This window comes from Rhinopithecus roxellana, chromosome 18 (assembly GCF_007565055.1).
Source record: "Rhinopithecus roxellana isolate Shanxi Qingling chromosome 18, ASM756505v1, whole genome shotgun sequence".
Classification (NCBI taxonomy): domain Eukaryota; kingdom Metazoa; phylum Chordata; class Mammalia; order Primates; family Cercopithecidae; genus Rhinopithecus; species Rhinopithecus roxellana.
The window spans coordinates 81,019,017-81,031,437 of NC_044566.1; the positions used below are offsets into that span (position 1 = coordinate 81,019,017).

General features: G+C 38.1%; 1 pseudogene; it reads left to right on the forward strand.

Annotated features, from left to right (window-relative positions):
• Nucleotides 1-4,835: 4,835 nt before the first annotated feature.
• On the forward strand, nucleotides 4,836-5,282 carry LOC104661210 (annotated as a pseudogene).
• Nucleotides 5,283-12,421: the final 7,139 nt, after the last annotated feature.

Below are 12,421 nucleotides of genomic sequence, written 5' to 3' on the forward strand. Positions count from 1 at the left end.
CATACTATGACTTGATATATTGTGTTACCAGTTTTATTTTTAATTTTTGAGTCTTTCCTCACGCATCAAGCAATATCAAATACACAAACTTCATTTTAATTAAATAAGACGTTCTTGGAAAGAGGATGTGAGCATGTGATTACATTCCTAATTTCATGTTCTGTCTTAGTGGAGCCACAGGATTACCAGTAGCAAAGGAAATTTTAGAGTAAGTGTTGTGTTTCTTCTGAGTTAACAATCATGTGTACTCTCCCAAGAGGCATTTTTCCTACCTATCATTCAATGAAGAGGACTCGGAGGCCTCGCTGATTCACAATATGAAGGAATTATGTATTTTAAAATAGGAGGAGGGACACTTGATGAGGATAATTTCTGGTAGATGGTGACATAAGAACAAAATAAAGGTTAATTATAAGTTGCCGAGATTTCAGAGTTTGTATTTTACTACACATAGAATTACCTAAAATAATAATGAAAAGTGTTTTTTTTTTTTTTTTTAAGTAGAGGTTAGCTACGTCATTGGCTTAGTAGGCAGCATAGAAAATAAAATAAACTCATTTTAAGACAGCCACGTGGGAGGTGGTCCCTAGAGAAACTCCAACCAGCCTGTCCACTGGGGTGCAGCCTCGGGAAGTTCAAGCCCTTTGCAGCCGGGAGGAGCCTAGCTCCTCCTCTTCCTATGTGGAGCCTGGGATTCAAACTACCGAGTGGGAAGCGCCCTAGTGGAGGGACTATGGCCATGTGAGAGTCCCTGTTTCTCCCATTTTTCCCTTTTCCACCCAATAAAACCCTGTTTCACTCACCCTTTAAATCGTCTGCGAGCCTGAATTTACGTGGCCAGGAAACAACGAACCCCGTTTTTAGCTGAACTAAGGAAGAGTCCTGCAACAATTTCTGACACAATATTCAAGGCTTAGTATGTACTCTCTGAAGCTACTGGAAGTATGTCGGAAAGTGGAATGCTAGTTATCTCTTGTTTTTTCCTAGTAAAAAATAAACCTTTGGCGGGGCGCGGTGGCTCAAGCCCGTAATCCCAGCATTTTGGGAGGCCGAGATGGGCAGATCACGAGGTCAGGAGATCGAGACCATCCTGGCTAACACGGTGAAACCCCGTCTCTACTAAAAACTACAAAAAACAAAAACAAAAACAAAACAAAACAAAACAAAACAAAACAAAAAACACTAGCCAGGCGAGGTGGCGGGCACCTGTAGTCCCAGCTACTCGGGAGGCTGAGGCAGGAGAATGGCGTAAACCCGGGAGGTGGAGCTTGCAGTGAGCTGAGATCCCACCACTGCACTCCAGCCCGGGAGACAGAGTGAGACTCCGTCTCAAAAAAATAAAATAGGCCAGGCGTGGTGGCTCAAGCCTGTAATCCTAGCACTTTGGGAGGCCGAGACGGGCGGATCACGAGGTCAGGAGATCGAGACCATCCTGGCTAACACCGTGAAACCCCGTCTCTACTAAAAAACACAAAAAACTAGCTGGACGAGGTGGCGGGTGCCTGTAGTCCCAGCTACTGGGGAGGCTGAGGCAGGAGAATGGCGTAAACCCGGGAGGGGGAGCTTGCAGTGAGCTGAGATCCGGCCACTGCACTCCAGCCCGGGCGACAGAGCGAGACTCCGTCTCAAAATAAATAAACAAATAAATAAAATAAACCTTTGACTTTTGAGCATGAATAAAACAGCTCTCTAGTATTAAACTTGCAAAGACTAAAAGCTGACTGCAAACGTTTACATCACCTTCTAAAGGCACACGTTCCTACTTCGACTTTTCCACTTCAGATGTTGCCAAGGAGGATAAAGCACAAAGGAGAATTGTCTCTTATCTGCATAGCAAAACAAAGAATATCGAGGTAAAGGGGATAAGAGAGTTTCTACCAAAAATAAAAAACAGTGTCTAGCCTAAATAGGAGAGCTATCATCTTCGCAATGCCACGCAACTCAGACTGCATCGTTGTTATGAAGTACTCAGTGTTGCATGGCGCCAATTCTTTCTTCAAGTGCCATGTTGCTCCATCTTGTGTTAGTTTTAACCACAGTTAATTTTCCCGGCTCTACTCCTGTAGATTCAGAGTTGGAGGGGCAGACATTTATGTGTTTTAGCTTACAGTTTGCTACCTTGTGAGAACCACATCCAGATCTTGTGGAGATGACTCTTCATGACCTGGACTTTAAATTGGATACGGTTATTAGAGAAGATTTGAGTTGTCATCTTTGGGGAGAGAACACAATGTTCTATGAGAAGAAAAGTGAAAGAGGTATTTGTTCCTTGCCTTGGGGGACGGTTGTAATAACAGTTAGCTGACGACATGAGTCTGTATTTCTCTCTACAGGGTATAATTTTGCGTGCAAGCAGTTGTGAATTTAGAAGTGACATTTCCCGGTAGTCCTAAGTGGTGCTCTGAAACTTATTCTCATTGATGGATGTAAGAAAAAGTGATTTTCCCCTTTCAACCTGAAACAGGTAAGAGACTGCTGTGGTTTTTCATGTTCTCTTTCTTCATCAGCCATCTAGGTGTTAAGTTCATTGTATGGTGACATAAACAAGAAATAAACGTTCATTTTGTTTAACCCATTTTGGATTTATCCATTACAGGAACTAGCATTCCTTGAACTTAGCATCATATTAGAATGTTAGCTTCATGAAAACTATTTTGTTGTTGTTCACTGCTTTATCCAGTCATGTGGAACTGTGATGGGTTCTAAAAAAATAAATGTAATAATGAATGAATGAAGGAAGAAAAGGTAGAAGACGACTAAAATATATTTATTACCAACTTATTATTTTCCTATGTGAGAATATTCAAAATAAGGGTAACAACAAACCATTCAATATCAGCATAACTGAGTAGTCTATGCCTTTATAATAATCTGTATTATAAGAACATATAAATTTTAAAATAAATTACAGTTCTTAAAACTGCACATATTTAGTTGTATGTTTATGTGCATGCACATTGTTTTGTTATTTTTTTTTTTTGTCTTTAGTTTGTCTAAGGCAGATTAAAAAAACTTTACTGAAAACCTCATAAATGTGCACATTGGTGTTTGGAAATGCAACTTTCTCAAACAAAAACATCACATTAAGGGTTTTTTAGCAAATTTAGGATAGACCTGCAATTTAACTTTTAACAAATGTGAAATCTCAGCACATTCATTGCTTAGTACACAGCAGGTGTTATATAAAATTTGTAGAATTTTATTTTCCTATAATATTAAGTAATGAGGAAGAGAACTCTCTATTTATATTCTTTATAAAAATAAAATCATATTCAGGCATTACTTACCAAGTTTCATGTACAGTTTATCCATCATTTCATGTATAGAATGTAGGGACACAAATTGTGAATAGCTTGCAGAAAATCATATAGCTAGTCTGTAATACAGTGATCTTGAAACTTAAGTGTAGTTTTCTCCATTATCTTGCTAAGCGTCAAGAGTCATTATGTTCCCATAAGTAAATGTCTGATAATGCTGTCTCACTCCTATCTCTAACACAAAGGACTGTGAGCAGAATTTTCCATAGTTTCCTTAACTAAGATGAATGTGTTAAAGCTTGTTATAGTATAGGCTTTGTACATGACTATTCATGCAACAAAAGAATTGAGTTTATTTTTAAAAAAGAATTCTTCCAAGGCTCTTGTAGTAAACATTATATTCTTTCAACATGATTCAAAAATGATAATACATTTTTGTTAGAAACCTGAAAAATAATGTGTATGCCTTTGACAACAGAAATTACACAATGTTAGCCTCAAATGAGGCACAACATCTTAGCTTTAAGATTGCTAGATAAACCTTAAAATACTCTTAATAACAAGGAAAAAAAAAAGGAATTAATTGTATACCTAAACCACCAAATATGCTATTACGAGACAGTTTTCCAGGTGGCCTTAGACTGGTGCATTTCCCTCCTTTTCTTGCATTTTTTTTTTTCCCCCCAGGATTAACTATAGAGTACCCTGGGAATGCAATATCTTGAGATAAGGAAGAACTATCAGAAATAGTGCAGGACTGTTCCTGACCCTCTTAGGGAATGTAATATCTTGAGTTAGGAGGAAAAAGTTCAGGAAAGCCTGTGCTTTGTTCCTCTATCCCCTGGAAGCAGAATGCCCATCAAAGCTTTGCCCAGCATGTGACATGACTCCTGTCACATGATGTATATAACTTGGTGTGGACTGCCTTTCAAGGTTCTTAAGCTGTGGTGAAAGTGGAGCATGTGCAGTCAAGATTTCCTCTCTCCTGAGAGGCTTTCTTGAGTCTTGGGGGACCAGTTCTCACTGGATTCTAAGGTGTTTTTCCCCTTCCCCTTGCTGTCTATCCATGAATAATAAATCCACTTCATGTAACTTGTGTATGAGTATTTTCTGTTTCACTAAACTCACACAAGGTGGTGACCAGTGCATGATAGACCTGCTACAAACTTTGAACATTTTTTTCTTTTCTTTTTTTTTTTTTTTTTTTTTTTTGAGACGGAGTCTCGCTCTGTGGCCCAGGCTGGAGTGCAGTGGCCGGACCTCACCTCACTGCAAGCTCCGCCCCTCCGGGTTCACGCTGTTCTCCTGCCTCAGCCTCCCGAGTAGCTGGGACTACAGGTGCCCGCCACCTCGCCCAGCTAGTTTTTTGTATTTTTTAGTAGAGACGGGGTTTCACCGTGTTAGCCAGGATGATCTCGATCTCCTGACCTCGTGATCCGCCCGTCTCGGCCTCCCAAAGTGCTGGAATTACAGGCGTGAGCCACCGCGCCCGGCCTTGAACATTTTTTTCTAAAAATTTAAGAGATACTTTTGACTATTTGAAATCAGTTAAAAGTAAAAAGACAAGTGAACACAAACATGGCTTCTGTGGTGCTGGCGCTGAGGACTTGAACAGCCGTTACATCCTTGCTGAGCTCCACTCCTGCTACAGCTCTTGCTGTCAGATATGCATCCAAGAAGACAGGTGGTAGCTCCAAAAACCTTGGTGGAAAGTCATCAGGCAGATGCCTAGGCATTAAGAAAATGGAAGGTCACTATGTTCATGCTGGGAACATCATTGGAACACAGAATCATTTCCGCTGGCACCCAGGTGCCCATGTGGGTCTTGGGAAGAATAAATGTCTGTATGCCCTGGAAGAGGGGACAGTCCGCTACACTAAGGAGGTCTACGTGCCTCATCTCAGAAACACGGAGGCTGTGGATCTGATCACCAGGCTGCCCAAGGGTGCTGTGCTCTACAAGGCTTTTGTCCACGTGGTTCCTGCCAAGCTGGAGGACACCTTCAAACTGGTAGCTATGCTTTGATGTCCTGTTCGAGGCCATCAGACAGAGACTGGAGCCCAGGTGACAGGAGATGGTGATATCAGAAGTCAAGGGTTGGGGCGATGACGTGGCCTCCCAAGGAAGAGGTCTGCTTGATGGTGACTCTGCAGGAGACTCTGAAGTGACTGCTGGGAAACCCTTTGGGAGACCTGACCTGGGGCCAAAAATAAAGTGAGCCAGAGTCATGGAAAAAAAAAAAAATAGTAAAAAGACATTGTTTTCTTTGTCATTGCATAAACCCAAAGATATTATAATGCAGCTTGGAAAAATGTACTTAGCATTTAAAGTAATGTTTTTGGATATAATCCAAAGAAAATCTGTAAATTTTCCTCCAAAGGAAAACATTAATCACATAATCATAGAACATTATATTATGTACTTACCAACCAAAGAAAGCCAGGGACCAGTTGGATTCACAGCCTATATATATATATATATATATATATATATATATATATATATAATTTTTTTTTTTTTTTTGAAATGGACCCTCACTCTGTTGCCCAGGCTGGAATGCAAGGGCACAATCTTGGCTCACTGCAACCTCCACCTCCTGGATTCAAGTGATTCTCCTGCCTCAGCCTCCCAAGGAGCTGGGATTACAGGTGTGCACTTCTGTGCCCAGCTCAAATTCTAACAGATGTACAAAAAAGAGCTGGTACCAATTCTACTGAAACTATTCCAAAAATCCAGGAGGAAGTACTCTTACTTAACTCATTCTGTGAAGCCAGCATCACCCTAATACCAAAACATGGTAAAGACACAAAGAAAAATGTAAACTACTGGCTAATATCCCTGATGAACACAGATGCAAAAAAATTGTCAGCAAAATACTATCGAACTGAATACAACAGCAAATCAAATGTTAATTCACCATGATAAAGTAGGCTTCATTCTTAGGGTGCAAGGTTGGTTCAACAATGCAAATTAAGAAATGTGATTCACCACATAAAAAGAATTAAAACAAAAACAAATTGATCATCTCAATAGACATAGAAAATTTTTTGAGTAAAATCCAATATTCTTTCCTGATAAAAACCCTCAAAAAAAAAGCATCAAAGTAACATCCCTTAAAATGATGAGAGCCATCTATAACAAACCCACAGCGAAGATCCTACTGAATGGGCAAAAAACATAAACATTCCCCTTGTAAACTGGAACAAAACAAGAATGTCCATTTTCACCATTCCTATTCAACACAGTATTGGAAGTGCTAGCCATAGCAATCAGCCATAAAAGGTATCCAAATAGGAAAATAAGTCAAAATATTTTTCTTCCTGGATGATATGATTCTATACCTAGAATAGGTATGGAAACCCTAAAGACTGCCAAAAGGCTCCCGGAGCTGATAAATAACTTCAGTAAAATTTCAAGGTACAATATCCATGTACAAAAATCAATAGCATTTTTATATACCAATAACATTCAAGCTGAGAGACCTATCAAGAACTTATTCCCATTTAAAATAGCCATTAAAAAAATAAAATATTGAGAAATAGATCTAACAAGGAGATAAAAGATCTCTACAAGGAACATTAGAAAACACTGAAAGAAATCAGATGATGTAAATAATCGGGAAAACAATCTAGTGGTTATGAATTGAAAGAATCAAGCTCATTAAAATGGCCCAACTGCCAAAGGCAATTTACAGATTCAACATCGTTTCTGTCAAACTACTGACCTCATTTTTCACAGAACTAGGAATATATATATATATATATATGTTATATAATATTATATATAACATATATATATATATATATATATATATATATATATATATATATATCCTAGAGTTCATATGGAACCACAAAAGAGCTTGAATAGCCAAAGCAATCCTAAGCAAAAAGAACAAAGCTGAGGCATCACGCTACCCAACATAAAACTAAACTATAAAGCTACACTAACCAAAACAGCATGGTACTGGTACAGATACAGACTTATAGAGCAATAGAACAGAATAGAGAACTCAGAAATGAAATCACACACCTACAGCCATATGGTTTTTAGCAAAGTCAACAAATAAGCAATGGAGAAATGATTTTCTATTCCATAAATGGTGCTGGGACAGCTGGCTATCCATATGCAGAAAAAAAATGAAATAAGGCCCTTACCTTTCACCAGATACAAAATTAACTCAAGATGAATTAAAGAGTTAAATTGAAGGTCTCAAACTATAATAATCTGACATGGTTTGGTTCTGTGTCCCCATCCAAATCTCATCTTGAATTGGACTCCAATAATTTCCATGTGTTGTGGGAGGGACCCCGTGGGAAAGAATTTGAATTATGGGGGTGGTTTCCCCCATGAGGAATCACTACCATGGTTCTCATGGTAGTGAATAAGTCACAGAAGATTTGATTACTTTATCAGGGTTTCTGCTTTTGAATCTTCCTCATTTTCTCTTGCCACTGCCATGTAAGAGGTACTTTTTACCTCCCGCCATGATTCTGAAGCCTCTCCCGCCATGTGGAACTGTAAGTCCAATTAACCCTCTTTTCTTCCCAGTCTTGGGTATGTCTTCATCAGTAGTGTGAAAGCAGACTAATACAGTAAATTAGTACCAGTGTAGTGGGGTGTTGCTGAAAGGGTACCCAAAAATGTGAAAGTGACTTTGGAAGTGGATAACAGGCAGAGATTGGAACAGTTTCTTGGGCTCAGAAGAAGACAGGAAAATGTGGGAAAGTTTGAAACTTCCTAGAGACTTGTTGAATGGCTCTGACCAAAAGTCTGATAGAAATATGGACAATAAGGTTCAGGCTGAGTTGGTCTCAAATGGAGATGAGGAACTTGCTGGGAACTGTAGCAAAGGTGACTCTTGTTATGTTTTAGCAAAGAGACTGGAAGCATTTTACCCCTGCCCTAGAGATTTGTGGAACTTTGAGCTTGAGAGAGATGACTTAGGGTATCTTGCAAAAGAAATTTCTAAGTAGCAAAGTATTCAAGAGGTGATTTGGGGGCTGCTAAAGGCATTTACTTTTATAAGGGAAGCACAGCATAAAAGTTTGACAAATTTGCAGCATGACAATGTGATAGAAAAGAAAAGTCCATTTTCTGAGGAGAAATTCAAGCCTGCTGCAGAAATTTGCACAAGTAAGGAGGAACCTAAAGTTAATTCCCAAGACCCTGAGGAATATGTCTCTAGGGCATGTCAAAGGTCTTCATAGCAGCCCATCCCATCACAGGTCTGGAGGCTTTAGAGAAAACGGTTTCCTGTGCTGGGTCCGGGGTCTCCATTCTGTGTGTAGCCTAGGGACTTTGTGCCCTGTGTTGCACCTGCTCCAGCTGTGGCTGAAAGGGGCCAATACAGATCTCTGGCCATGGCTTCAGTGGGTGCAAGCCCCAAGCCTTGGGATTTACCATGTGGTGTTGAGCCTGCAAGTGCACAGAAGTCAAGAATTGGGGTTTGGAAACCATCATCTAGATTTCAGAAGTTGTATAGAAATGCCTGGATGCCCAGGCAGAAGTTTACTTCAGGGGTGGGGCGCTCATGGAGAACCTCTGCTAGGCCGGTGTGGAAGGGAAACGTGGGGTCAGAGCCCCCACAGAGAGTCCCTATTGAAGCACCACCTAGTGGAGCTGCGATAAGAGGGTCACCGTCCTCCAGTCCCCAGAATGGTAGATCCACCAACAGCTTGCACTATGCCCCCTGGAAAAGCTGCAGACACTCAATTCTAGCCTGTGAAAGCATCTGGGAGGGAGACTGTACACTGCAAAGGTACAGGGCAGAGCTGCCCAAGACCATGGGAACTCACCTCTTGCATCAGCGTGACCTGGAAGTGAAACCTGGAGTCAAAGTAGATCATTTTGGAGCTTTTAAATCCTCTGGATTTCAGACCTGCATGGGCCCTACAAATTTCTCCCATTTAGAACAGCTGTATTTACCCAATACCTGTATGCCCATTGTATCTAGGAAATAATGAGTTTGCTTTTGATTTTACAGGCTCATAGGGAGAAGGGACTTGCCTTGTCTCAGATAAGACTTTGGAGTGGACTTTTTGGTTAACACTGAATTATGTTAATGCTTTGGGGGACTGTTCGGACAGCATGATTGATTTTGATATGTGAAGACATGAGATTTGGAGGAGACAGAGGCAGAATGACATTGTTTGGCTGTGTGTCCCCACTCAAATCTCACTTGAATTGTAACTGTAATTCCCATGTGTTATGGAAGGGACCCAGTGGGAGATAATTTGAATCATGGGGGCAATTTTCCCCATACCATTCTCGTGGTAGTTAATAAGTCCCAAAAGATCTGATGGTTTCATCAGGGGCTTCCACTTTTGCATCTTCCTCATTTTCTCTCTCCACTACCATGTAAAAAAAGTATCCTTAGCCTCCTGCCATGATTCTGAGGCTTCCCCCACCATGTGGAACTGTAAGTCCAGTTAAATCTCTTTTTCTTCCCAATCTCAGGTATGAAAGCATGAAAATGAACTAATACAGAATCCAAGAAAAAAAACCTAGGAAACATCATTCTGGACATCAGCTTTGGGAAAGGATTTATGACTAAGTCCTCAAAAGCAATTGCAGGAACAACAAAAATTGGCAGCTTGATTCATTAAATTTTGTATACAAAAAGTCAAAAATCTCATCAATATTATGAATAAACGTAGTTTAATTAATAAAATATTACTAACAATTTTGTAATGAATGATAGAATCATAGCAAGTCACCTCATCTTAATCTTGCTCCCAAAACCAAAACTTTCCAATTTTTTACTGTTCTTTAGTAGACTTCACCTCCATATTTCTAAGTAAAATACTCCTATTGATTTATTTTTAATTTAGACATTTTAGATTTTATTTATTGGTGCCATGTTGTAAGAAATGAGGATTATCTTTATTTCAACTTTGCCATGTATTTATCCTCCAATTCCTTGGGTGATTAGATTCTAATTTTAATTGAATCATTAGTATATGTTTATATTAATATGACTGTATAAATACTGTACAGCAGAGGGCTAAATGATAAATTTCCTATATTTATCATGAGATTGACAATTTCCTCATTGTCATTTTGATATCTTTTTGTAACATTCTTAATTATTCTTTATTCTCCTTCTTTAATACTTACTGCTTTTCGCCAGATTCTTTCATATCCATTATTCTGAGATTTCTCTTGCCTGCTTGTCCCATTTCCCAAATCCTATGTCTTCCTTCATTTTTGCTTCCTATTTATTTGGTGAAGAGTGTTCCCCATTTCTTTCTAAGAAAAGAAAATCATAAATCTGAATCTTTAATTATCTAAAAATTTATCTAATTAATAAGTTGGCTAAGTTAAAAATTCATATTATCTCAGAATTTTGAGGCCATTGCACATAGGCCTCTTTTTTTTTTTTTTTAGATTTCAAATGCTGCTTTTTACGATCCACATATTATTTCATTTCTCATTTTAACCTAGGTACCTTTTATTCTGTCTTCCTGGAAGATGTTAGCATTTCTAGTATTCTACAATATTGTAATAGTACCATTCCGTGGTTCTTCCCCCTTTTCTTATACAAACGGCATTAAATAAGCCCTTTAAATTTAGATATAACTTTATATGAATCCTTTCAAATGTTCTTACATTACTTCATTACTATTTGTTTCCCTCTGGATTATATGTGATTCCTGAATCTCCCAAATTAATCTGATATTTGATCTCCTGGATTGGTTAAATACTTCTACATTTTTTTTTTTTCTTCAAGAGCTCTTGAATGCTAGATTATTCTTGTATATTATTTCTGTTTTTATTGCCTAGTTTCTTTATTTTAAAGCTACACACAAAGAATTGCTGAACATCTTAGTTCCATCTTCCAAATTTCTTAGCAAGTTTAAAATGTATGTGTGTGTGTGTGTGTGCGCATGTGTAAAATCTCTGTACCGCCTGAATATAGGAAGCAATTCCCTCTGCTATATATTCTTCTTCATTAATTCTTTTCTCTGCTGCATGGAGTCTGTTTAATTCTCCACTAGTTTTTCTTTTTAATAAAAATATTTTTATTTCTTAAAGTTACTTTTGACTACCTTTCTTAAATTTGTGTTGTTTTTCACTCATAAAAAGAACTCATTTATCTGATTAACAGAATCTTGTTAATCTGAATAGTCTCATTCGGATAGTTTTTTTTTTTTTTTTTTAAGATTCATTTTTAATGAATGCTAGTGATGAATCCCCTCTGTGTGCACATTATATTTATACATAGAACTAGCTCTTCAGAGTAGTTTTACCATTTTCTTCTACCAGAACCAGTAGACTTATCACCAGCTCTGGGAAAATTTCTTGAAATTATCCTTTAAGATTTATAGCAGTTTATTTGACAATCATATGTACTTAATTTCTCAGGAGAGTGTTTCCATTCTCTAACAGACATTTTTTTACATTTTGTATATATTTTTTCTCCTTTATTTCTTGTGACGTAAATATATATTTGTTCATTGGTTTGTTTTTAGTTACTTTCTGCACGGACAATGGCTTTGTTTTCTCCAAGTTTATTTTGTTATGGAATGGTTTTCTTTTTTTAACACTTTCTTGTGAGATAATTCCTTAAAATACTGTGATATTTACCTCCCACTTAATTCACTTTATATGGAAAAATAAGACATGAAAACTTTGATTGAAAGTTTGCTTTCAGAGGAAACACCTGTCGGCTTTTAGTAGGTGGTGAGAGTGACCACCAGACACACTTAATGTATTTTTCCCCTGTGATTCCAGCTGTCTTTGGAGGCAAATCTCTTGGCTGCTGCCATTCTTAGTATAAAAAATAGTATATTGAGTGATTAGGTTCACTGCTCATCATGTAGAATTTTGCTTGTTGTTAGAAAGTTTCCGTAGCCACAAATCAGATTTTTGCATTAAAGTATTAAGCCTCTTTGTGGCAAATCCTGTTTCATAGTCCAATTTTTCCATGTATACTGATGTCTTAAACTTCATTTTTGCTTTAATGGTGCTTTGAAAGGGAAAGAAAGTAAACACATATGGCCAAATTACCATTATTAATTGTAAGTCATATTTAGACATAATTAGAAATTATATTCCTTTTCAATCGTTGCACTAGGACACAAGCTAAAACTAGGAAGAGCTAAGGGACAACTTTCTGTACATATGGCTATAAATTACCACAGCTGTGGAATTAATCATAG